This window comes from Neovison vison, chromosome 11 (assembly GCF_020171115.1).
Source record: "Neovison vison isolate M4711 chromosome 11, ASM_NN_V1, whole genome shotgun sequence".
NCBI lineage: Eukaryota > Metazoa > Chordata > Mammalia > Carnivora > Mustelidae > Neogale > Neogale vison.
This window is the reverse complement of record NC_058101.1, coordinates 214,675,004-214,700,308: the sequence shown is the minus strand read 5'-3', so window position 1 is coordinate 214,700,308 and position 25,305 is coordinate 214,675,004.

The window sequence follows — 25,305 nt, the reverse complement described above, 5'->3', positions numbered from 1 at the left end:
CTTAGGAAAGTTGAGTCCTTTAACAAAGATATCAAGATACATCCAGGAAGAATCAAAACAACCTTCCTCGCACACACTGAGAATTTATAAGAACTCTCCCATCTTCTTCCACCAGTGTTTCTGTGTTTGTCCTGATAGCATATAAATTTTACACTTCTGGTTCTTTTTGATGAGGTTCTTTCTTTATTTGCATATATATATATATATATATATATATATATATATATATATATATTCTTTCTCTTGCCATATAATTGTATCAGTCTTTTTATCTCTTTTAGTTTGTCTATTTCATAAATCTTACCTTGGGGACCATCTGGGCTGAACCTTCTCTTTAATCTTCCCTTTCTTTCCTGTCTCTCTCTCTCTCTCTTTTTTTTCTATTTTTTCTTTTTCTTTTTATTTTTCTTCTTTTCATTTTCTTTTCTTTTGTCTCTCGTTTGGGTGGGGAATCCTGATTGCTCAGAAGTGTTCCAGGGTGCACATTGACTGCACCAGAGTTGATATATCCAGCTACATCTGTTCAGTCTTCTCCCACCAAAATGACTAGGAGGAGGAATGCCAATCAGAAGAAAAATACAGAGGATGGACCTTCTGCAACAGAGCTAACGGCTATCAACATAGACAATATGTCGGAAAGAGAATTCAGGCTAACAATTATCCAGGCAATAGCTAAGTTGGAGAAAGCCATGGATGGCCGAACAGAATTGATTAGGGCCGAACTGAAAGCGACCAGACAGGACGTTCACAATGTTAGGGCGGAGCTTAAAACTACCAGGGAAGAGGTCCACAATACTCTCAATGAGTTCCAATCTAATCTAAACTCTCTCAAAGCTAGGGCAACTGAGACAGAAGATAGAATTAGTGATCTGGAAGACAAACAGATAGAGAGAAAGGATCAGGAGGAAGCCTGGAACAAACATCTTACATCCCACGAAAGCAGAATCAGGGAAATAAATGATGCCATGAAGCATTCCAACGTCAGAATGATTGGAATTCCTGAAGGGAAGGAGTAAGAAAGAAGTCTAGGAGATATCGTGGAACAAGTCCTTCATGAAAATTTTCCCAATCTCGCGAATGAAACCAGCGTTCATGTACTAGAGGCTGCATGGTCTCCACTCAAGATTATACACTCCAAAAAAACATCACGACACCTGATAGTCAAATTGAGGAATTATAATTGTAGGTATAATCTCTTGAAAGCCGCCAGGGCAAAGAGGCTCCTTACTTACAGAGGGAAGCCCATCAGAATAACGTCAGACCTGTCCACAGAGACCTGGCAAGCCAGAAGAGGCTGGCAAGATATATTCAGGGCATTAAATGAGAAGAACATGCAGCCAAGAATACTTTATCCAGAAAGACTGACATTCAAAATGGATGGAGAGATAAAGAATTTCCAAGACCGGCAAGGCTTAAAAGACTGTGCAACCACCAAGCCGACACTGCAGGAAATATTAAGGGGGGTACTCTAAAAGAGGAAAAATCCCAAGAATAGCATTGAACAGAAATATAGAGACAGTCTACAGAAAGAAAGACTTCAAAGGTAACTCGATGTCAATAAAAACGTATCTATCAATAATCACTCTCAATGTGAATGGCCTAAATGCACCCATAAAACGGCACAGGGTTGCAGATTGGATAAAACGACAGGACCCATCCATATGCTGTCTACAAGACACCCATTTTGAACCTAAAGATACACGCAGACTGAAAGTGAAGGGGTGGAGAAGCATCTTTCATGCCAATGGGCCTCAAAAGAAGGCTGGGGTTGCGATTCTCATATCAGATAAATTAGACTTCAAACTAAAGACTGTAGTCAGAGATACAGAAGGACACTACATAGTCCTTAAAGGGACTATCCACCAAGATGATCCAACAATTGTAATTATCTATGCTCCCAATATTGGAGCAGCCAATTACTTAAGAAAGCTGTTAATCAAGATAAAGAGTCATATTGATATGAATACACTAATCGTAGGAGATCTTAACACGCCTCTTTCAGAATTAGACAGATCATCGAAGCAGAAAATCAATAAAGAAACAAGAGCATTGAATGACACATTGGACCAGATGGACCTCATAGATATATACAGAACATTCCACCCTATAACAATAGAATACTCATTCTTCTCAAGTGCACACGGAACCTTCTCCAGAATAGACCACATACTGTGTCACAAATCAGGACTCAGCCTATACCAAAAGACTGAGATGATTCCCTGCATATTCTCAGATCATAATGCTTTGAAACTGGAGCTCAATCACAAGGAAAAGTTCCGAAGGAACTCAAACACCTGGAAGCTAAAGACCACCTTGCTTAAGAATGCTTGGATCAACCAGGAGATCAAAGAAGAAGTGAAACAATTCATGGAAAACAATGAGAATGAAGACACTTCGGTCCAAAACCTATGGGATACAGCAAATGCGGTCCTAAGGGGAAAATATATATGCATCCAAGCCTCGCTCAAAAAAATTGAAAAAAACATAACACACCAGCTGTCTCTACACCTTAAAAACTGGAGGATCAACAACAAATCAAAACAACTCCACACATAAGAAGGGAAATCATCAAGATTAGAGCTGAGATCAATGAGGGAGAAACCAGAAATACAGTACAACGTATCAATGAAACTAGAAGCTGGTTTTTTGAAAGAATCAATAAGATTGATAAGCCACTGGCTACACTAATCCAAAAGAAAAGAGAGAAAGCCCAAATTCATAAAATTATGAATGAAAAGGGAGAGATCACAACGAACGCCAAGGAAGTAGAAACAATCATCAGAAGTTATTACGAACAGTTATATGCCAATAAGCTTAGCAACCTATATTAAATGGATGCATTCCTGGAAAAATATAAACTACCAACATTGAGCCAGGAAGAAATCCACAACCTGAATAGACCGATATCTAATAAAAAGATTGAATCAGTGATCAAAAACCTCCCAAAAAACAAGAGCCCAGGACCTGACGGATTCCCTGGGGAATTCTACCAAACCTTCCAAGAAGAAATAACACCTATTCTCCTGAAGCTGTTTCAAAAAATTGAAGCAGAAGGAAAACTTACAGACTCTTTCTATGAAGCCAGCATTACCCTGATCCCCAAACCAGGCAAGGACCCTACCAAAAAGAATTTCAGACCAATATCACTGATGAATATGGATGCTAAGATTCTCAACAAGATCCTAGCCAACAGGATCCAACAGCACATGAAAAAGATTATCCACGATGATCAGGTGGGATTCATCCCTGGGCTACAAGGATGGTTCAACATTTGCAAATCAATCAATGTGATGCAACAAATTAATATGAGAAGAGAGAAGAACCACATGGTCCTCTCAATTGATGCAGAAAAAGCATTTGACAAAATCCAGCATCCGTTCCTGATTAAAACACTTCAAAGTATAGGGATAGAGGGAACATTCCTGAACCTCATCAAATCTATCTATGAAAGACCCACAGCAAATATCATCCTCAATGGGAAAAAGCTTGCAGCCTTCCCATTGAGATCAGGAACTAGACAAGGATGCCCACTTTCACCACTCTTGTTCAACATAGTATTAGAAGTCCTAGCAACAGCAATCAGACAACAGACAGAAATAAAAGGTATCCAAATTGGTAATGAAGAAGTCAAACTCTCTCTCTTCGCAGATGACATGATTCTTTATATGGAAAACCCAAAAGACTCCACCCCCAAACTACTAGAACTCATACAGCAATTCAGCAACGTGGCAGGATACAAAGTCAATGTGCAGGAATCACTGGCTTTCTTATACACTAACAATGAATATACAGAAAGGGAAATTAGAGAATCGATCCAATTTACTATAGCACCAAGAACCACAAGATACCTGGGTATAAACCTAACCAAAGAGGTAAAGGATCTGTACTTGGGGAACTACAGAACACTCATGAAAGAAATTGAAGAAGACACAAATAGATGGAAGACCATTCCATGCTCTTGGATCGGAAGAATAAACATTGTTAAAATGTCTATACTGCCTAGAGCAATCTATACTTTTAATGCCATTCCGATCAAAATTCCACCGGCATTCTTCATAGAGCTGGAGCAAATAATCCTAAAATTTGTATGGAATCAGAATAGACACCGAATCACTAAGGAAATGTTGAAAAACAAAAATAAAGCTGGCGGCATCACCTTACCTGATTTCAAGCTTTATTACAAAGCTGTGATCACCAAGACAGCATGGTACTGGCATAAAAGCAGACACATAGACCAGTGGACAGCATGGTACTGGCATAAAAGCAGACACATAGACCAGTGGAACAGAGTAGAGAGCCCAGATATGGACCCTCAACTCTATGGTCAATTAATCTTTGACAAAACAGGAAAAAATATACAGTGGAAAAAAGACAGTCTCTTCAATAAATGGTGCTGGGAAAACTGGACAGCTATATGTAGAAGAATAAAACTCGACTATGCTCTTACACAGTACACAAAGATCAACTCAAAATGGATAAAAGACCTCAACGTGAGACACGAATCCATCAGAATCTCAGAGGAGAACATAGGCAGTAATCTTTTTGATATCAGCCACAGCAACTTCTTTCAAGATACGTCTCCAAAGGCAAAGGAAACAAAAGCGAAAATAAACTTCTGGGACTTCATCAAAATCAAAAGCTTCTGCACTGCAAAGGAAACAGTCAAAAAAAAAAAAACAAAGAGGCAACCCACGGAATGGGAGAAGATATTTGCAAATGACAGTACAGACAAAAGGTTGATATCCAGGATCTATAATGAACTCCTCAAACTCAACCCACACGAAACAGACAAACACATCAAAAAATGGGCAGAAGATATGAATAGACACTTCTCCAATCAAGACATACAAATGGCTATCAGACACATGAAAAAATGCTCATCATCATTAGCCCTCAGGGAGATTCAAATTAAAACCACATTGAGATATCACCTTACACCAGTTAGAATGGCCAAAATTAACAAAACAGGAAACAACATGTGTTGGAGAGGATGTGGAGAAAGGGGAGCCCTCTTACACTGTTGGTGGGAATGCAAATTGGTGCAGCCTCTTTGGAGAACAGTGTGGAGATTCCTCAAGAAATTAAAAATAGAGCTTCCCTATGACCCTGCAATTGCACTCCTGGGTATTTACCCCAAAGATACAGATGTCGTGAAAAGAAGGGCAATCTGTACCCCAATATTTATAGCAGCAATGGCCACAGTCGCCAAACTATGGAAAGAACCAAGATGCCCTTCAACGGATGAATGGATAAGGAAGATGTGGTCCATATACAGTATGGAGTATTATGCCTCCATCAGAAAGGATGAATACCCAACTTTTGTAGCAACATGGACGGGACTGGAAGAGATTATGCTGAGTGAAATAAGTCAAGCAGAGATAGTCAATTATCATATGGTTTCACTTATTTGTGGAGCGTAACAAATAGCATGGAGGACAAGGGGCGTTAGAGAGTAGTAGGGAATTTGGGTAAATTAGAAGGGGAGGCGTACCATGAGAGACTATGGACTCTGAAAAACAGTCTGAGGGGTTTGAATTGGCGGGGGGGTGGGAGGTTGGGGTACCAGGTGGTGGGTATTATAGAGGACACGGCTTGCATGGAGCACTGGGTGTGGTGAAAAAATAATGAATAATGTTTTTCTGAAAATACATAAATTGGAAATAAAATTAGCATGTCTTAAATTTAGGGAATGAGTATTACTTTGTCTTTTTCTATTAGTTTAAAGATTGTCTTTCCAAAGGTTTTAAAAACGGAAAAGTACATCAAGTCAAAGGAAAAAAGAAGATGTAAGTTCTACCAATAATCAAGAAAAAGACATCATTACAAGTCTTATAGATATTAAAAGGATAAGGGAAACTTACAATTTGTGTATGTGACAGCTTAGATGAGATGTCTCAAAGAATTTCTCCAATTATCAAAGGTTACATAAGAATAGGTGAAGTAAAAAGACATATATATATATATATATATATATATATATATATTTAAAATAACTGATTTGTACTTAAAAACTTCAACAATTAAAGCAACAAAACCAAAAGAATACCACCACCAAGACAACTTCTTTGGTGAATTTCTACCAAAAATTTAAGAAAGAATTCTTCACCAATTCTTCCTTCCCAAAAGAACACACTTTTCAACTCAGTGTTATGAAGTCAGCATTACCAGAACACCAAAATTAAAGACAACACAAGAGAATGATCCAGCTTTCTCAAGAATATGGAACCAAAACTCCTTAAGAAATTAGAAAATTGAATCCAGCAATACATAAAAAGGGTAACACGTAATAAGGAATTGAGTTTATACCAGGAGTGCAAAGTTATTTCGTACCTGAAACATGAAAATACTAAAATAAATACAATATTATTGACATATTACCAACAACTGGAAATAAAACATACAGTACAACTTAACAATAGCATAAAAAACACATTAACTATTCAGGGATAAATATAAAAAGATATGGAGGAGATCTGTTCGCTACAATATACGAATACTGATGAGAGAATCAGAGACTTAACTGAGTAAGAGACATACCATGCTTGTAGGTGCGAAAACTTATTAATGTTAAAATCAATTTTCCTCAAAATGACCTGTAGTTATGATACACAACACAGCAGTCGCTAGTAACATGGCTCTTTACATTTGCATTTAATTAAAATCACATAAAATTTAGAATTCGTTTCCTCAATTTCACTAATCACTTTTCAAGTACTCAAGTCACATGTTGTCCATCACTGTCATACTGGAAAATGTAGATGGGAAACATTACCCTCATTACAAAAACTTCTTATTGCTACTGGACAGTGCTAGCTACAGAGTCAATGCAATCCAGTCACAATCTCACCAAATTTCACAGAAATGAGGATGGAAAAAGAGGACCTCATATACTCTAAATAAGTAAGTGATTTTTTAAAATTCTGAAAAAGTAGTAATCAGCTGAGGGACTGATGTTACTGGATTTCATGATTTATGATGACTGCTAATAGAAATTAAAAATGGTGTGGTATTGGCAAAAACACAAAGTTCAGATACATATACACGCATACATAGGATCATTTGATTTTGAACAAAGATACCAATTTAACTCATTAGAGAAAAGAGAGTCTTCAATAACTGGTACAGAAAAAGGTGGGATGTCCATACATAAAAATTAAGAACCTCAATCCATATTCTTATCCATATATAAGAATGGATTAAATACCTAATTGTAAAATTCAAAGTTATTATAAAACTTCTGAAAAAAAATAAAGGAAAATCTTTAGGACCATGTCTATGCAAAGATTCCTTGGATAAAACATAAAAAGCAGGGGTGCCTGGGTGGCTCAGTGGGTTAAAGCCTCTGCCCTCAGCTCAGGTCCTCATCCCAGGGTCCTGGGATGGAGCCCCACATCGGGCTCTCTGCTCAGCAGGAAGCCTGCTTCCCCACACCCCCCTCTCTCTGCCTGTCTCTCAGCCTGCTTGTTATCTCTGTCAAATAAACAAAATCTTCAAAAAAACAAAACAAAACATAAAAAGCATAGCCTGCAAAAGAAAAAAATACATATATTGAGTTTCAAAAAAGTATAAATCTCCATTTTCTGAAACAGGGCATTTCCCCAGGTTTGAGAAATAATTGACACATACCACTATAAAAGTTTAAGGTGTACAGCATGAAGATTTGATTTCCATATGTCATAAAATGATTACCACAAGTTTGGAACAGCCATCATCTTCTATAAATACAATAAAAAGGAAAAAAGTTCTCCTTGGGTAAGAACTCTCAGAATGCACTCCTTTAACAACTTTCCTATACATAATACAACAGACTCATGGTCATGATGCTGTACATTTCATCCTTAGTACTTATTTCTAACTTGGCATCTGTGCCTTTTGATCACCTTCTTCAAATTCCCTCTCCCACTGAAAGACACCATGAAGGAAATGAAAAGCCAATGACTAGGAGAGGAAATATGCAAACTATGTATCTAATAAACTGTTATTTGGAATATATGAAAACCTGTATGAAAGCTGAGTAATAAATGCAATGGGCAAAAAAAAAAATCTTTAGACATTTCCCCAGAGATAGATGGGTGACTTGCATAAAAACACATAAAAGGATGGGGTGCCTGGGTGGCTCAGTGGGTTAAAGCCTCTGCCTTCAGCTCAGGTCATGATCCTAGGGTTCTGGGATCAAGCCCCACCTAGGGATCTCCACTCAGTGGGGACTGTTTCCCCCTCTCTGTCTCTGCCAGCCTCTCTGGCTACTTGTGATCTCTGTTAAATAAATTGAATATTTTAAAAAAACATGCATTAAAAGACACTTAACATTAGTCATTAAGGCAATGCAAATTAAGACTACAAAGATAGACCATTAAATCTATTATATTAGTATTACAAAAGGACAAAGAACCAGCAATGTCAAATAATGAGGATGCACAAACAGGGAATTCTACACTGTTGATGATGAAAACAAAATGGTTCTCTTGGGGATGATGCAAATATTATTACTGCTTGTAATTACAGGGTTAAAAAGTTCATGAACATTCAAAGACCTGTACACCAAGAAGGATTAATCTGACTATTCTGTATATGAATACCCCGGTATATCTAACCATTAAAAAAATCATACTTTTCTTAAGTATTTTCTTTAAAATATTTTAACATTTCAGTTTTCCAAACTCCATTCAAACGTCTCTAAAAAATCCTCTCATCATGTACTTTTTTTTTCCAATTTATTTATTTCAGAAAAACAGTATTCATTATTTTTTCACCACACCCAGTGATCCATGCAAGCTGTGCCCTCTGTAATACCCACCACCTGGTACCCCAACCTCCCACCCCCCCGCCACTTCAAACCCCTCAGATTGTTTTTCAGAGTCCATGGTTCACCTCCCCTTCCAATTTCCCCAAAAGCACATACTCTCCCCAATGTCCATAACCCCACCCCCCTTCTCCCAAACCCCCTTCCCCCAGCAACACACAGTTTGTTTCGTGAGATTAAGAGTCACTTATGGTTTGTCTCCCTCCCTATCCCATCTTGTTTCATGGATTCTTCTCCTACCCACTTAAGCCCCCATGTTGCATCACCACTTCCTCATATCAGGGAGATCATTTGATAGCTCTCTTTCTGCACTTGACTTATTTTGCTAAGCATGATACGCTCTAGTTCCATCCATGTTGTCGCAAATGGCAAGATTTCGTTTCTTTTGATGGCTGCATAGTATTCCATTGTGTATATATACCACATCTTCTTGATCCATTCATCTGTTGATGGACATCTAGGTTCTTTCCATAGTTTGGCTATTGTGGACATTGCTGCTATAAACATTCGGGTGCACGTGTCCCTTTGGATCACTACATTTGTATCTTTAGGGTAAATTCCCAGTAGTACAATTGATGGGTCATAGGGCAGTTCTATTTTCAACATTTTGAGGAACCTCCATGCTGTTTTCCAGAGTGGTTGCACCAGCTTGCATTCCCTCCAACAGTGTAGGAGGGTTCCCCTTTCTCCGCATCCTCGCCAGCATCTGTCATTTCCTGACTTGTTGATTTTAGCCATTCTGACTGGTGTGAGGTGATATCTCATTGTGGTTTTGATTTGTATTTCCCTGATGCCGAGTGATATGGAGCACTTTTTCATGTGTCTGTTGGCCATCTGGATGTCTTCTTTGCAGAAACGTCTGTTCATGTCCTCTGCCCATTTCTTGATTGGATTATTTGTTCTTTGGGTGTTGAGTTTGCTAAGTTCTTTATAGATTTTGGACACTAGTCCTTTATCTGATATGTCATTTGCAAATATCTTCTCCCATTCTGTCAGTTGTCTTTTGATTTTGTTAACTGTTTCCTTTGCTGTGCAAAAGCTTTTGATCTTGATGAAATCCCAAAAGTTCATTTTTGCCTTTGCTTCCCTTGCCTTTGGCGATGTTCCTAGGAAGATGTTGCTGTGGCTGAGGTCGAAGAGGTTGCTGCCTGTGTTCTCCTCAAGGATTTTGATGGATTCCTTTCTCACATTGAAGTCCTTAATCCATTTTGAGTCTATTTTTGTGTGTGGTGTAAGGAAATGGTCCAATTTCATTTTTCTGCACATCGCTGTCCAATTTTCCCAACACTATTTATTAAAGAGGCTGTTTTTTTTTTTCCATTGGACAATCTTTCCTGCTTTGTCAAAGATTAGTTGACCATAGAGATGAGGGTCTATTTCTGGGCTCTCTATTCTGTTCCATTGGTCTATGTGTCTGTTTTTGTGCCAGTACCATGCTGTCTTGATGATGACAGCTTTGTAATAGAGCTTGAAGTCCGGAATTGTGATGCCACCAACTTTGGCTTTCTTTTTCAATATCCCTTTGGCTATTTGAGGTCTTTTCTGGTTCCATATAAATTTTAAAATTATTTGTTCCATTTCTTTGAAAAAGATGGATGGTACTTTGATAGGAATTGCATTAAATGTGTAGCTTGCTTTAGGTAGCATAGACATTTTCACAATATTTATTCTTCCAATCCAGGAGCATGGAACTTTTTTCCATTTCTTTGTGTCTTCCTCAATTTATTTCATGAGTACTTTATAGTTTTCTGAGTATAGATTCTTAGCCTCTTTTGTTAGGTTTATTCCTAGGTATCTTATGGTTTGGGGTGCAATTGTAAATGGGATTGACTCCTTAATTTCTCTTTCTTCTGTCTTGTTGTTGGTGTAGAGAAATGCAACTGATTTCTGTGCATTGATCTTATATCCTGACACTTTACTGAATTCCTCTACAAGTTCTAGCAGTTTTGGAGTGGAGTCTTTTGGGTTTTCCACATAGAGTATCATATCATCTGTGAAGAGTGACAATTTGACTTCTTATTTGCCGATGTGGATGCCTTTAATTTCCTTTTGTTGTCTGATTGCTGAGGCTAGGACTTCTAGTACTATGTTGAATAGCAGTGGTGATAATGGACATCCCTGCCGTGTTCCTAACCTTCGTGGAAAAGCTTTCATTTTTTATCCATTGAGAATGATATTTGTGGTGGGTTTTTCATAGATGGCTTTGATGATATTGAGGTATGTGCCCTCTATCCCTACACTTTGAAGAGTTTTGATCAGGAAGGGATGCTGTACTTTGTTAAATGCTTTTTCAGCATCTATTGAGAGTATCATATGGTTCTTGTTCTTTCTTTTACTGATGTGTTGTATCACATTGACTGATTTGTGGATGTTGAACCAACCTTGCAGCCCTGGAATAAATCCCACTTGGTCGTGGTGAATAATCCTTTCAATGTACTGTTGAATCCTATTGGCTAGTATTTTGGTGAGAATTTTTGCGTCTGTGTTCATCAAGGATATTGGTCTATAGCTCTCTTTTTTGATGGGATCCTTGTCTGGTTTTGGGATCAAGGTGATGCTGGCCTCATAAAATGAGTTTGGGAGTTTTCCTTCCATTTCTATTTTTTTGGAACAGTTTCAGGAGAATAGGAATTAGTTCTTCTTTAAATGTTTGGTAGAATTCCCCCGGGAAGCCGTCTGGCCCTGGGCTTTTGTTTGTTTCGAGATTTTTAATGACTGTTTCAATCTCCTTACTGGTTATGGGTCTGTTCAGGCTTTCTATTTCTTCCTGGTTCAATTTTGGTAGTTTATATGTTTCGAGGAATGGATCCATTTCTTCCAGATTGTCAAATTTGTTGGCGTAGAGTTGCTCATAGTATGTTCTTATAATAGTTTGTATTTCTTTGGTGTTAGTTGTGATCTCTCCTCTTTCATTCATGATTTTATTTATTTGGGTCCTTTCTCTTTTCTTTTTGATAAGTCTGGCCAGGGGTTTATCAATTTTATTAATTCCTTCAAAGAACCAGCTCCTAGTTTGGTTGACTTGTTCTATTGTTTTTTTGGTTTCTATTTCATTGATTTCTGCTCTGATCTTTATGATTTCTCTTCTCCTGATGGGCTTAGGGTTTCTTTCTTGTTCTTTCTCCAGCTCCTTTAGGTGTATGGTTAGGTTGTGTACCTGAGACCTTTCTTGTTTCTTGAGAAAAGCTTGTACCACTATATATTTTCCTGTCAGGACTGCCTTTGTTGTGTCCCACAGATTTTGAACCATTGTATTTTCATTATCATTTGCTTCCATGATTTTTTTTCAATTCTTCTTTAATTTCCCGGTTGACCCATTCATTCTTTAGAAGGATGCTGTTTAGGCTCCATGTATTTCGGTTCTTTCCAAACTTCCTCTTGTGGTTGAGTTCTAGCTTCAGAGCATTGTGGTCTGAAAATATGCAGGGAATGATCCCAATCTTTTGATACCGGTTGAGTCCAGATTTAGGACCGAGGATGTGATCTATTCTGGAGAATGTTCCATGTGCACTAGAGAAGAATGTGTATTCTGTTGCTTTGGGATGAAATGTTCTGAATATATCTGTGATGTCCATCTCATCCAGTGTATCATTTAAGGCCTTTATTTCCCTGTTGATCTTTTGCTTGGATGATCTGTCCATTTCAGTGAGGGGAGTGTTAAAGTCCCCTACTATTATTGTATTATTGTTGATGTGTTTCTTTGATTTTGTTATTAATTGGTTTATATAGTTGGCTGCTCCCACGTTGGGGGAATATATATTTAAAATTGTTAGATCTTCTTGTTGGACAGACCCTTTGAGTATGATATAGTGTCCTTCCTCATCTCTTATTATAGTCTTTAGCTTAAAATCTAATTGATCTGATATAAGGATTGCCACTCCTGCTTTTTTCTGATGCCCATTAGCATGGTAAATTCTTTTCCACCCCCTCACTTTAAGTCTGGAGGTGTCTTTGGGTTTAAAATGAGTTTCTTGGAGGCAACATATAGATGGGTTTTGTTTTTTATCCATTGTGATACCCTGTGTCTTTTGATTGGGGCATTAGGCTGTTAACATTCAGGGTAACTATTGAGAGATATGATTTTAGTGCCATTCTATTGCCTGTAAGGTGACTGTTACAGTATATTGTCTCTGTTCCTTTCTAATCTACCACTTGTAGGCTCTCTCTTTGCTTAGAGGACCCCTTTCAGCATTTCCTGTAAAGCTGGTTTGGTGTTTGCAAATTCTTTCAGTTTTTGTTTGTCCTGGAAGCTTTTAATCTCTCCTTCTATTTTCAATGATAGCCTAGCTGGATATAGTATTCTTGGCTGCATGTTTTTCTCGTTTAGTGCTCTGAAAATATCATGCCAGCTCTTTCTGGCCTGCCAGGTCTCTGTGGATAAGTCAGCTGCCAATCTAATACTTTTACCATTGTATGTTACAGACTTCTTTTCCTGGGCTGCTTTCAGGATTTTCTCTTTATCACTAAGGCTTGTAAATTTTACTATTAGGTGACGGGGTGTGGGCCTATTCTTATTGATTTTGAGGGGCATTCTCTGAACCTCCTGAATTTTGATGCTCATTCCCTTTGCCATATTGGGGAAATTCTCCCCAATAATTCTCTCCAGTATACCTTCTGCTCCACTCTCTCTTTCTTCTTCTTCTGGAATCCCAATTATTCTAATGTTGTTTCGTCTTATGGTGTCACTTATCTCTCAAATTCTCCCCTCATGGTCCAGTAGCTGTTTGTCCCTCTTTTGCTCAGCTTTTTTATTCTCTGTCATTTGGTCTTCTAGATCGCTAATTCTTTATTCTGCCTCATTTATCCTAGCAGTGAGAGCCTCCATTTTTTATTGAACCTCATTAATAGCTTTTTGATTTCAACTTGGTTAGATTTTAGTTCTTTTATTTCTCCAGAAAGGGCTTTTATATCTCTGGAGAGGGTTTCTCTAATATCTTCCATGCCTTTTTCAAGCCCGGCTAGAACCTGGAGAATTGTCATTTTGAACTCTAGATCTGACATATTGCCAATGTCTGTATGGATTAGGTCCCTAGCCTTCGGTATTGCCTCTTGTTCTTTTTTTGTTGTGAATTTTTCCGCCTTGTCATTTTGTCCAGCTAAGAGTATATGAAGGAGCAAGTAAAATACTAAAAGGGTGGCAACAATCCCAGGAAAATATGCTTTAACCAAATCAGAAGAGATCCCAAATGGTGAGGGGGGATTTCTCCCCCCACACGGTTGGGTGAGGGATCTCCTCTGATTGGGATCTCCCAATCTCTTCTGATTGGCATCTCTTCTGATTTGGGGATAAAGAAAGAAAGAAAAAAAAGAATTAAAAAAAGAGATTGAATTAAAAATTCAATCAAGAATTTAAAAAATAATTTAAAAAAAGATTGAAGAGATTGGGATCTCTTCTGATTTGGGGATAAAAAGAGGTTCAAAAATAAAGAAAGAAAAAAAGAATTAAAAAAGAAAACGAATAAAGAAAAGTATAAAGAAGAAATATATATATATATATATATATATATATATATATTAGATATACTAGTTAAAAAACGTTAAAAAAGAAAAAGGGTAAAAATTAAAAAAAATTTAGCAGAAGAAGAGAAAAAAATGAAAAAGAGAAAAATTAAATTAACTGCGAGACTAAAAAGTCACAGGGAGAAAGCCATGTGTTCTGTGGTTTGTTTTCTCCTCCTCTGGAATTCTGCTGCTCTCTCCTTGGTATTGAAACTGCACTCCTTGGTAGGTGAACTTGGTCTTGCCTGGATTTCTTGTTGATCTTCTGGGGGAGGGGGCTGTTGTAGTGATTCTCAAGTGTCTTTGCCCCATGCAGAATTGCACTGCCCTTACCAGGGACCGGGCTGAGTGATCCGCTCGGCTTTGCTTTCAGGAGCTTTTGTTCCCTGAGCGCTTTCTGTAGAGTTCTGGAGGATGGGAATACAAATGGCGGCCTCCTGGTCTCCAGCCCAGAGGAGCCGAAAGCCCGGGGCCCCGCTCCCCAGTGTGCCCTCAGCGAACAGCTCCTAGTAACTCGCATCGGCCTAATCTCAGGCTGCGCTCTGAGCTCACCGCGCCTGCAACCGGTTCAAGGCAACACCGAGCTGTGAGCTTACTGTCGGCTCTGTCTCTGTAGCCGGCTTTCCCGTTCCAATATCTGCAAGCTCTGCAACACTCAGACAACCCCGATCCTTCTGTGACCCTGCGGGACCTGAGGTCACGCCGACCTCGCGTGGGCTTCGCCCCGGTTTAGCCTCCGGAGCGATGTCCCTCAGCGGAACAGACTTTTAAAAGTCCTGATTTTGTGCTCCGTTGCTCCGCCATTTGCCGGGAGCCGGCCCCTCCCCCTGGGGTCTATCTTCCCGTCGCTTTGGATTCACTTCTCCGCCAGTCCTACCTTTCAGAAAGTGGTTGTTTTTCTGTTTCTAGAATTGCTGTTCTTCTTCTCTTCGATCTGCCAATGGATTTGCAGGTGTTTGCAATCTTTAGATAAGCTCTCTAGCTGATCTCCTGCTAGCTGAAGTAGTCTCAGCCTGCTACTTCTCCGCCATCTTGACTCCTCCTCCTCATCATGTACTTCTAAATGTACTTCTGAAAGCCTCATATAACCATGCTGATCAACCTTCAACTCCAAGACAAACAGATGTTCCATATGAGGAGACAATCTAGTATTTCCAATGCATGTTTTGTAGAGCTAATCTCATAAACTTCAAAAAGGATAAAAGCATGTAAAGCATTCCACCTCTGCCAAAGTACTACAGAGAGCTCCACAATCATCTATGAAGAAAATCATCCGAGAAGAATAATCAAAGGAAAGGCGTCAAAAAACAAAGGAAATCTTAGGGAGTTTTATGCATGTGATGGCAACAACAACAAATCACCACCCACATTCATACATCTCTCCCACTGGGAGACATTAGGTCCACAGACAAATCAAGAGAAAGATAATTCACACCCTGAATCCCCTTGTATCAAATTTACCTGTTGTGCAAACCAAATCACAGGGCTTCCTATGACAACACCCAAGTTTTGGAAGTCTAAGATAGTTCAGACTGTAACGGGGAGTATTTCACGGAAGTGCTTTCTACAGAGAAAAATGAGAGATGGAAATTGAGAAGAAACAGTTCTTATTTTGTTATGAAATACACATGTGCCTACCACAGTTCTGAATCTTCAATGTAACGAAACCATAAAATCTAAGGCATAATAGCACTCATACTGCAGATTACAGATGAATGCCTCTTATCATCTTCCTAATGCTTGGTCTGTCATAAAGGTGATACGACTTGGCAGAAGAGGACAAAACTAGTCCAGAAGTCTAGTCCAGGTTCTACTACTACTAGCCTGTTTCGTCACTTGGGGCCAGTCACTTAAGCTCACTGGATACCTGGATGTAATGACTAGATAACATGATCTCTAAGGTCCATTGTAAAGCACTTTTTCCATGGAGGAAAAACAGCACCTGGGGCAATTCAAAGAATTGAATTGGGCCAGCTGCAACTATAGTCATTATGAATGTAGATTGAACATTAGTTCATTTTATAAAAATGTTCCTTATTTATTTCCCAACAGCCTACAGGCTTTAAGTAGAAAGCACAGTGCTGCTCAACAAACCCTAAGCACAAGAAACATGTAGAAAACAACACCAAGGACCATCATAAACTGCTAAAAGCCAGGGATAAAGAGAAATCTTAGAAGGAACTAAGACACACCTTGTAGACAAGGAATAAAGGGGGTGGGAGATGGCAGCAGATTACTCATCTGAAATAATGAAACCCAGAAAACAATGGAACACCGCCTTAAAGGTACTGAAAGAAAGAAACTGAACCCAGAATTCTATACCCACTGAAGACATCTTTCAAAACAAGGACAGAAACTGGAAGCCTCATACACCGTTGGCAATATGAAATGGTGCAGCCATTTTGGAAAACAGCCTACACTTCAAAAGGTTAAAGAGTTACCATTTGTCCCCGTGATTCCAAGTCTAAGCCTAAATCCCAGAGAAATTAAAACATGGATCCATACAAAAACGTGTACACTCACGTTCATGGCAGCATTATTCATTCATAGCCAAAAGGTGGTTTACCTATACAACGGAATATCATCTGGCTATTAACAGGAGTAGGTACTGATACATGCTACAACATACATATTTCCAAGGTGAGCCTTAGAAACATGATGGTAGTGAAAGGACCCAGTCACAAGAGATCATATGTCATCTGATTCCATTTATACAGAATACCCAGAAACCCGAATCTATAGAGAGAGGGTTTATCAGGGGTTCCCTAGGACTGGGGATGGCTGTGTGCACTGGGAGTGGGGGCACCCTGAACAGTGACAAGGAAAAACCAGGGGATTCCTTTTACGGGTGATGAAATGAGGCCACAGTTCATAAATCTGCCAATACACTCAAGACCAATGAACTGCACACTTGTAACTCGATGAACCGTATTATTTTTGCATTGTATCCTCAAAAAGCTCTTATCAGAAGAAAAGCAAAATAAAAGCTGAGAAATAAACAGAAGAATCAATCACTGGCAGACCCAAACTATAAGAATGTTACAGGAAGGGGCACCTGGGTGGCTCAGAGGGTTAACTCCTGACTTAGGCTCAGGGCATGATCTCAGGGTCCTGGGATGGACTCCTGCATTGGGCTCTCTGCTCAGCAGGGAGCCTGACTCCCCCCCTCTCTCTGCCTGCCTCTCTGCCAAATTGTGATCTCTCTCTGTGTAAAATAAATAAATAAAACCTTAAAAAAAAGAATGTTACAGGAGGTCCTTCAGGCAGAATGAAAACATTCCCCACGGAAATCTGGCTCTCCACAAAGCAATGGAGAGCACCAGAACTGGTACGTATGTGGAAAAATAGGAAAGATTTATTCTTTTATATTAAAAGATAAGTGAATATATAAAAAATTATTTTACAGAGGATTACAACAGCACTATCAGCAGAAAGGCTAGTTACAGGAAAGTGGCAGCATACCTGTACTCTTCTACTACATATGAACCTTGTACAACATGGTTTGAACTACGTGGGTTCAATTACAATTGAATTTCTTTTCAAAAAAATACATGGTATGAAAAATACTGTACATGTATTTCTCTTCCTTGTGATTTTCTTAGTATTTTCTTTTCTCTAACTTAATTCACCACATTATACACTGTAAAATATAGACAGCATACATAATACATTAACTGCTTATGTGATTGGTAAGTGTTCCTGTAAACAGTAGGCTGGAAGTATGTAAGTTCTGGGGGACTCATCAGTTATATTGGGATTTCAACTCTATATGGGGCTGACATCCCTAATCCCCAAGCTGTTCAGGGGTCAGCTGGATATGGAAAAATCTGGAAGATAACTTTAGACACATACTAAAGAGGTATACTAAACGAACAACTAAAACTAGAGAGTTATAGCTAAGAAGAAATGATATAAACTGGATTTAAAACAAAACCAAAAACAAAACAAAAACCAATTCAACTAAGCCAAAGACAGTAGAAGAAAAGAGTAAAGAGGATGGACTGGAAAAACAGAGAACAAATAGCAAGACAGATTTAAAACAAATCAAATGTCAATAATCATAACCAAAAATGGTCTCTTAAAAGAGGCAAAGACTACAATATTACCAAAAAGAAACACAATTTTATCTGCATGAAAAATCCATGTCAAATATCAAAAGCTTCTGCACAAGAAAGGAAACAGTCAACAAAACAAAGGCAACCCACAGAATGGGAGAAGATATTTGCAAATGACTATACAGACAAAAGGCTGATGTCCAGGATCTATAAAGAACTTCTCAAACTCAATACACACAAAACATATAATCATGTCAAAAAATGGGCAGAACACATGAAAAGACACTTCTCCAATGAAGACATACAAATGGTTATCAGACACATGAAAAAATGTTCATCATTAGGGATATTCCAATTAAAACCACATTGAGATACTACCTTACACCAGTTACAATGGCCAAAATTAGCAAGTCAGGAAACAACGTGAGTTGGAGAGGATGTGGAGAAAGGGGAACCCTCTTACACTGTTGGACGGAATGCAAGTTGGTGCAGCCAATTTGGAGAACAGTGTGGAGATTCCTCAAGAAATTAAAAACAGATCTTCCCTGTGGCCCTGCAATTGCACTACTGAGTATTTACCTCAAAGATACAGATGTCGTGAAAAGAAGGGCCATCTCTACCCCAATGTTAATAGCTGCAATGGCCATGGTCGCCAAACTGGAAAGAACCAAGATGCCCTTCAATGGATGAATGGATGAGGAAGATGTGGTCCATACATATTATGGAGTATTATGCCTCCTTCAGAAAGGATGAATACCCAACTTTTGTATCAACATGAACGAGAAGAGATTATCCTGAGTGAAATAAGTCAAGCAGAGAGACTCAATTATCATATGGTTTCACTTATTTGTGGAGCATAACAAGTAAGATGGAGGACATGGGGGAGATGGAGAGGAGAAGGGAGTTGAGGGAAATTGGAGGGGGAGATGAACTGTGAGAGACTATGGACTCTGAAAAGCAATCTGAGGGTTTTGAAGGGGTGGGGTGGTGGGAGGTTGGGGGAGCCTGGTGGTGGGTATTATGGAGGGCAGGTATTGCATGGAGCACTGGTTGTGGTGCATAAACAATGAAATCTGTTACACTGAAAAGAAATTAAATAGAAACAAACAAAATTTTAAAGAGGGGCTATACAAAGAGTAAAATTAAAAACTAAAGAGAGGAAGTAAACAAATATTGGCAGTATATCTAAGTCATTTGCCAAGTGCTTTTTTTTTAAAGATTTTATTTATTTATTTGATAGACAAGGATCACAGGTAGGCAGAGAGGCAGAGAGAGAGAGAGAGCGGGGGGAATCAGGCTCCCCGCCGAGCAGGGAGCCTGATGTGGGGACTCGATCCCAGGACCCTGAGATCATGACCTGAGCTGAAGGCAGAGGCTCAACCCACTGAGCCACCCAGGCGCCCCCAAGTGCTTTTTTTTAAAGTTTTTCTTTCTTAAGATTTTAATTATTCATTCGACAGATGGAGTAGGAAGAGAGGCAGGCAGAGAGAGAGAGAAAGGGAGGGAAGCAGGCCCCCTGCTGAGCAGAGAGCCCGATGCAGAGCTCGATCCCAGGACCCTGAGATCATGACCTGAGCCGAAGGCAGCAGCTCAACCCATTGAGCCACCCAGGTGTCCCCTCCAAGTGCCTTTTAAAATTTTTAATAGACATACCCTATTTGCAGAAAAAAAAAAACTGACCAATATAGGACATTATTTTTAAAAGGAAACATATTAAAACTCGAGATTGGGAGAATGGATTACACTTTAAAATTATACCTAAGAGTACAAGTGCTATAGCACATTAGGACCTTGCCTCTGATGATTTAACAATGTGTCAGAGGCACAATCCTTGGCCATGTGGGCTTCCAATTTAAATCTGGGGTAAAAAAAATGTAAAAAGGAAATTCCACCACAAAATGAAATACACATACTTCTTCAGTGACCACAGAAAAAAAGGAATCAAGAGGTTTCCCAAAAGAGTTTACAAGAGCTAGGTCTTATATCTAAAAGTGGCTTTTACGAAGTAAAACTAAGAAGTGGAAAGTCTTCAGGAAACACAGGGACATGAGAGAACATGCTGAGGAACACAAGTTTAACCCGAAGGTGCATGGTAAGAAGTGGCAAAGATGAGCTGGTAGGTAGGACAGAGCCAGACCGTGAACAGGCCTCACAGGTCATTCAAGGAAAAAAGGCAATACCTCCTCAGGCAATCAGGCAGCCATCAGGCAGCAACCAAGAATTCTAGGCAGACAAGCTACATGAGCTCTATGTTTCCTACAGAGATCACTGGACACCTGGCTGAGCAAAGCTACTCCAAGAGTCCAGGTGTAGGTCTGTACTGTAGAGATTTGCAATTAATGAAGTTCACACTGAACTGAAAAATTAAAGAATGAGGACTTAAATTAAGGTGGTAGTGACAGGAATACAGGAGGAATCAAACAACAGAATTTGGCATCAGACTGCTACAGTGGGTGTCTAATGATGCGTACAGACTGGTGGTTGTAGTGATGGTAATACCCTTTTCAGAAAAAAAACCTTATTAAAAACAATACAAACGTGAAGTTGGAAAAGATCTGAGTCAAGTGCAATAGTACAATATAGACCCAGCTGGAAATGTAAACTCTAAGGCTCATTTTGTTACCTGCCAAATGGAGCGAAGTATCACACCCTTAAAAGGATTAAATGAAACAATCCATGAAATAGTCTTAATATAGTGCCTATTTATTAAATGCAGGTTAAGTGGTGGCCCTTATCAGCATTCTTATTAGGGCGAGTGTAGGTTACAGATGAAGACTTGATAAGGTGTCCCACTCTTCTTCCTGTTACCCAACGAAGCTCCTTCTCAGTCTGTTGTTCCGATTACTCCCTCAATAATGGCCATTCAATAAACACTAAACATGAAAAAGTGCAAATGTACACCTCTTTTAACAAAACCAAACGTTACCTTGGGGCATCACACAGTATTAACTATTTCAGTAATACACTTTCCAAAAAAAAAAAAGAAAAGAAAAGAAAGAAAGAAAGAAAGAAAAAGAAAAAGCGAAGCACCGAGTCTTTCTTTTAATTAAACCGCAAAGACTATGACGACCCGTAGGGCTGTAGTACACGATTATGTAGGAAGTACACCTTCCACACTAGGTATTTTGAAAGAAAACTCTTATTTTAAAGATCTGTAAATAGGAGGATTACTGTGTCTAGTCATCTGGTCAGTCTGTGAGGAGTTTAAGTTCTTAGACTGGGAAAGAGAAGACAAATATATTTAAGTCCATAAATGAAGGATTATTAGTGAAGGATTTGAACATATAAAGCTTAATTATAACTTAAATAAGGAGATTTCCACTGTCCATACTTTTTTTAAAAGATTTTATTTATTTGAGAGAGAGAGCACAAGCAGGAAGGGTGGCAGGCATAGGGAGAGAGAGAAGAAGTCTCCCCGCCTAACAAGTAGTCCGATGAGGGACTTAATCCTAGCACCCTGGGATCATGACCTGAGCAAAAGGCATCCGCTTAACTGACTAACCCACCCGGCATCCCCAACTACACATACTCTTGCCAACAAGTTTTAACAGAGAAAACCTTCCTATTCAGAGATTTGGAAATGTATAAGTAGCTACTGACATATTCTGGGGGTGAGGGAGTGAGACATTACCAATCAATTATTTTCAATAAAATTTAGACAAGTAATTTGGCATCAAGATATTTCATTATTGCATTAGAAACTGCCAAAACTGACATAAATCACAGCATAACTGGAGGAACCAAGAAATCAATCAGTTCCATGAATTTCAGCGAACTTCAATTAACTGCAACCCACGGCTTAAAATCCCAACCTGCATATGTGTCTACACATACATAATATCCTTCAATGTGATATTTTTAAAGCTTTTATCCACAAGGTAATGGCAATAAACAGACACTGTGTATACTGATACTTTAAAGACACCCTAAAACACTGAGAAAAAAAAATCTATGAAACATCATTACATCGAATTTCACTTAGTCTGGACAGCCACATTCCACAATCCTCACAAATGTTCAATAAAGAAAAAAAATCACTCTAATTGCAGAATTCATGCTGCTAATATTCACCAAAATCAGAAATGAGTTCTTCATAAAGAATGCTGAGGTGTTCTTTGTACATTTACAGGCTCGGTAGACAAGAAGAGAGGCCCTGGGGTTATCAGGAGTGGTCTATTATGTACTTATAAGTTGGGGAGGGAATAAGTTGGGGATGGTGTCAGTCTCTATGGAATTTTGGAAGCAAGTTTCGAGGACCTTGAGGGGCTAGTTATTGTTTTGGGGAAAAGGTTATTCATGACCAGTAATTAAACCTTTATGTGAGACCCTTTCGATGTCTACCAGTGGGCCATATGCTTGGGAAAGTTTGTCAACACTATCTTGGAGGTTTAGATATAAAGTTTCCAAATGAATTGTTAAAGTAGACTTATAGGATCCTGATTGGGGGTAGGGGTCAGTCAGGCTAGGATTGCCTTTTGCCCTTAGCAAAGCCTTAAGGTGGGGGTAGTTGAGTCCCTAGAGGAGGGTCACTCTGCCTGTTTTAAGGGCTTGTCAGTAGGTAAGAAAATTTAATAATTCTTCTTCTGCCTCTGTTTCCCACATCATTCCCCCCTGAACTATGTTGACCCTTAAAACTTTACGGTAGTTGAAGATGGAAGGTCTCATCTTCTGTAACTTCTTCCTGCTGAATAGGGGTGTAGAGTTGTCCCTACCTACTTGGGTCAACATTGATCAGTTGAGGAACGTGTAGGGAAGTTACAAAAGAGGGAGGCAGCTGAATCCAGGGCTGACAGTGAGGAAGTGTCTCTGTGCATGGTAAGTATCATCTGTCGTCATGAAGTCATTGCAGCAATGGAGCTCGGCACCAAGCAGAGAAACACTGAAAAAGGCAACACATTAAGATTATCAAGGCCGTAAGGATGAGAATGCCAAAAAGGAGATATTTAACTGTTGTCCACAGTCCTCCTTTGAACCAGGACCTTAACCAATCACTGAGAAAGAGAGAGAGAGAGAGAGAGAGAAGAGAGAGAATGAACCTGCAGAGCCTCAATCTGGGTATTCTTATCTTTTATTAGTCCTGTGACATTTCTGTGATAACTGGGATGTACACACAACATTCTGCTTTGATAATTGCACATGTGTCACCCTATGCTGCTGTCAGGACATCTAAGGCCATCTTGTTTTGTAGGACTGCCTTGCGCTTCTGTGAGACTTCGATAGTAAGTAAGGAGATGCTATTTAGTGAATCACTGAGTGCCTTTGCAGTATATTTATTAAGGACTTCTACATGCCAAATGAAATCCTCTAGTCCCACAGATGGAGCAAAAATGGATGTGAAGTGATCATACCACTTAAAAACAGATCGTGTCCATCTTTGCTTTAAACTGGGAGATTAGCTGGAGTAGTGATGATTATAGTATCATGCTCATGAATCCAGGCAAATCCTAAGGTGCAGCGACCTATCCACCCTGGAGGAAGCCAGGGCCATAGGTTAGTTCCACATATCCAGTGGGTTCCATCTGGGGCTGTCCATCTAATGCCACATCACCTTACCCAATCAGTAGCAAACCTGCCAGTAGCCTGGAGTACTATTATTTCAGAACACATTTCTAATGATAGCCGTCCCAGATGTCGTGTGCATTTTGCCCATGTATCATATGTACGATTTCTTTGGTCCTGGCCTAAAACTGCCTTTTGACTGAGCTGTCCAATGGTGGGTAGGAACCACAAATATGTATCCCAAATTTGATATATGCCATCCTTGGTATAGCGATGAGGAGGGTTTTGTAGCTTAGGCTTAGGCCCTAGTTGGTGGGTATTAATTTGTGGGCTTGTAAGGTCAGTTAGGACTTTAATAGTTTGAGAGTATGAAAAAGCTTGGTCATGGGGTCCTGGTGAACTCCATGTTTCAATGAGGATGGGCCAGGAAGAAACATCTGGATTAGTGATAGAGTTATCCTGGTACATACTGTTTCCATATATTATATCTGAAATATAATCCTGCAGAGAATGCCAATCAGTGCCCTGTAAAGGCAAAACACACCAGGGTAACCTGGATGTACTTGACATAGGCAAAATTCCACATATCCAACAAACTGATTATGTAGTTCAGTATAAGGCTGTGCCCACTGTAGAAAGGAACTGTCAGTTAAGATAGGTGAAAAAAAGATAAAGAGAATTACAACCTTCATTTTGGCTTGAATAGAAGTTTGAGGTCTTCTAAGGGCTCACAGGAGTAAGAAGGCACATTCATTTGCTCACTGGGTCCCTGTGAAGGAGGTTAGGGTTTTACTCTAGATATACGCACCCAGGAAGAGTGTCTATCTAGCTTTCCCGCAGTGGGAGTACATAGTATGACCCGATATGGACCTTTCCATTTTGGATGTAGGCTTTCTGTTGTATGTGACTTCCAATTTTTTTTTAAATAAACCATGTCTCTGAGATTTACATGGGGTGGGTTTTCAGCTATAATTAAATCGGGTTTGGGGAGTATATGATTAGTATCTTCATTGAGTATCTTATAAGTTAAACCAGCCTCTAGTGAGTATTTAATAAGGAATTATAATCTTCATCTAATAACAGATCTATGGAAAGAGATATTTGATATACATATATATATATAATAACTCATTACTACATAATAATTATAATAATCATTATTATATAATATTATTATTTAATAAGTCAAAAGGGCTGAGTCCTAGAGATTGTTTTGGAGTAGTTCTCATCGTGAGAAGTCCTATTGATAGGAGAGTAATTCAATTTTCCTGGGTTTATAGACTAAGCTTAGTAATATGACATTTTAAAGTATGATTAGTTTTTTCTACCTTTCCAGAAGATTGTGGATGGCAGGCTGAATGCAGGAAATATTTCACTTTTTAAGGCTTTGGCAATTGCAAAGTGCTAGTGGGCACTATGGCACACCTAGATTTTCTTACTCTTTTCATG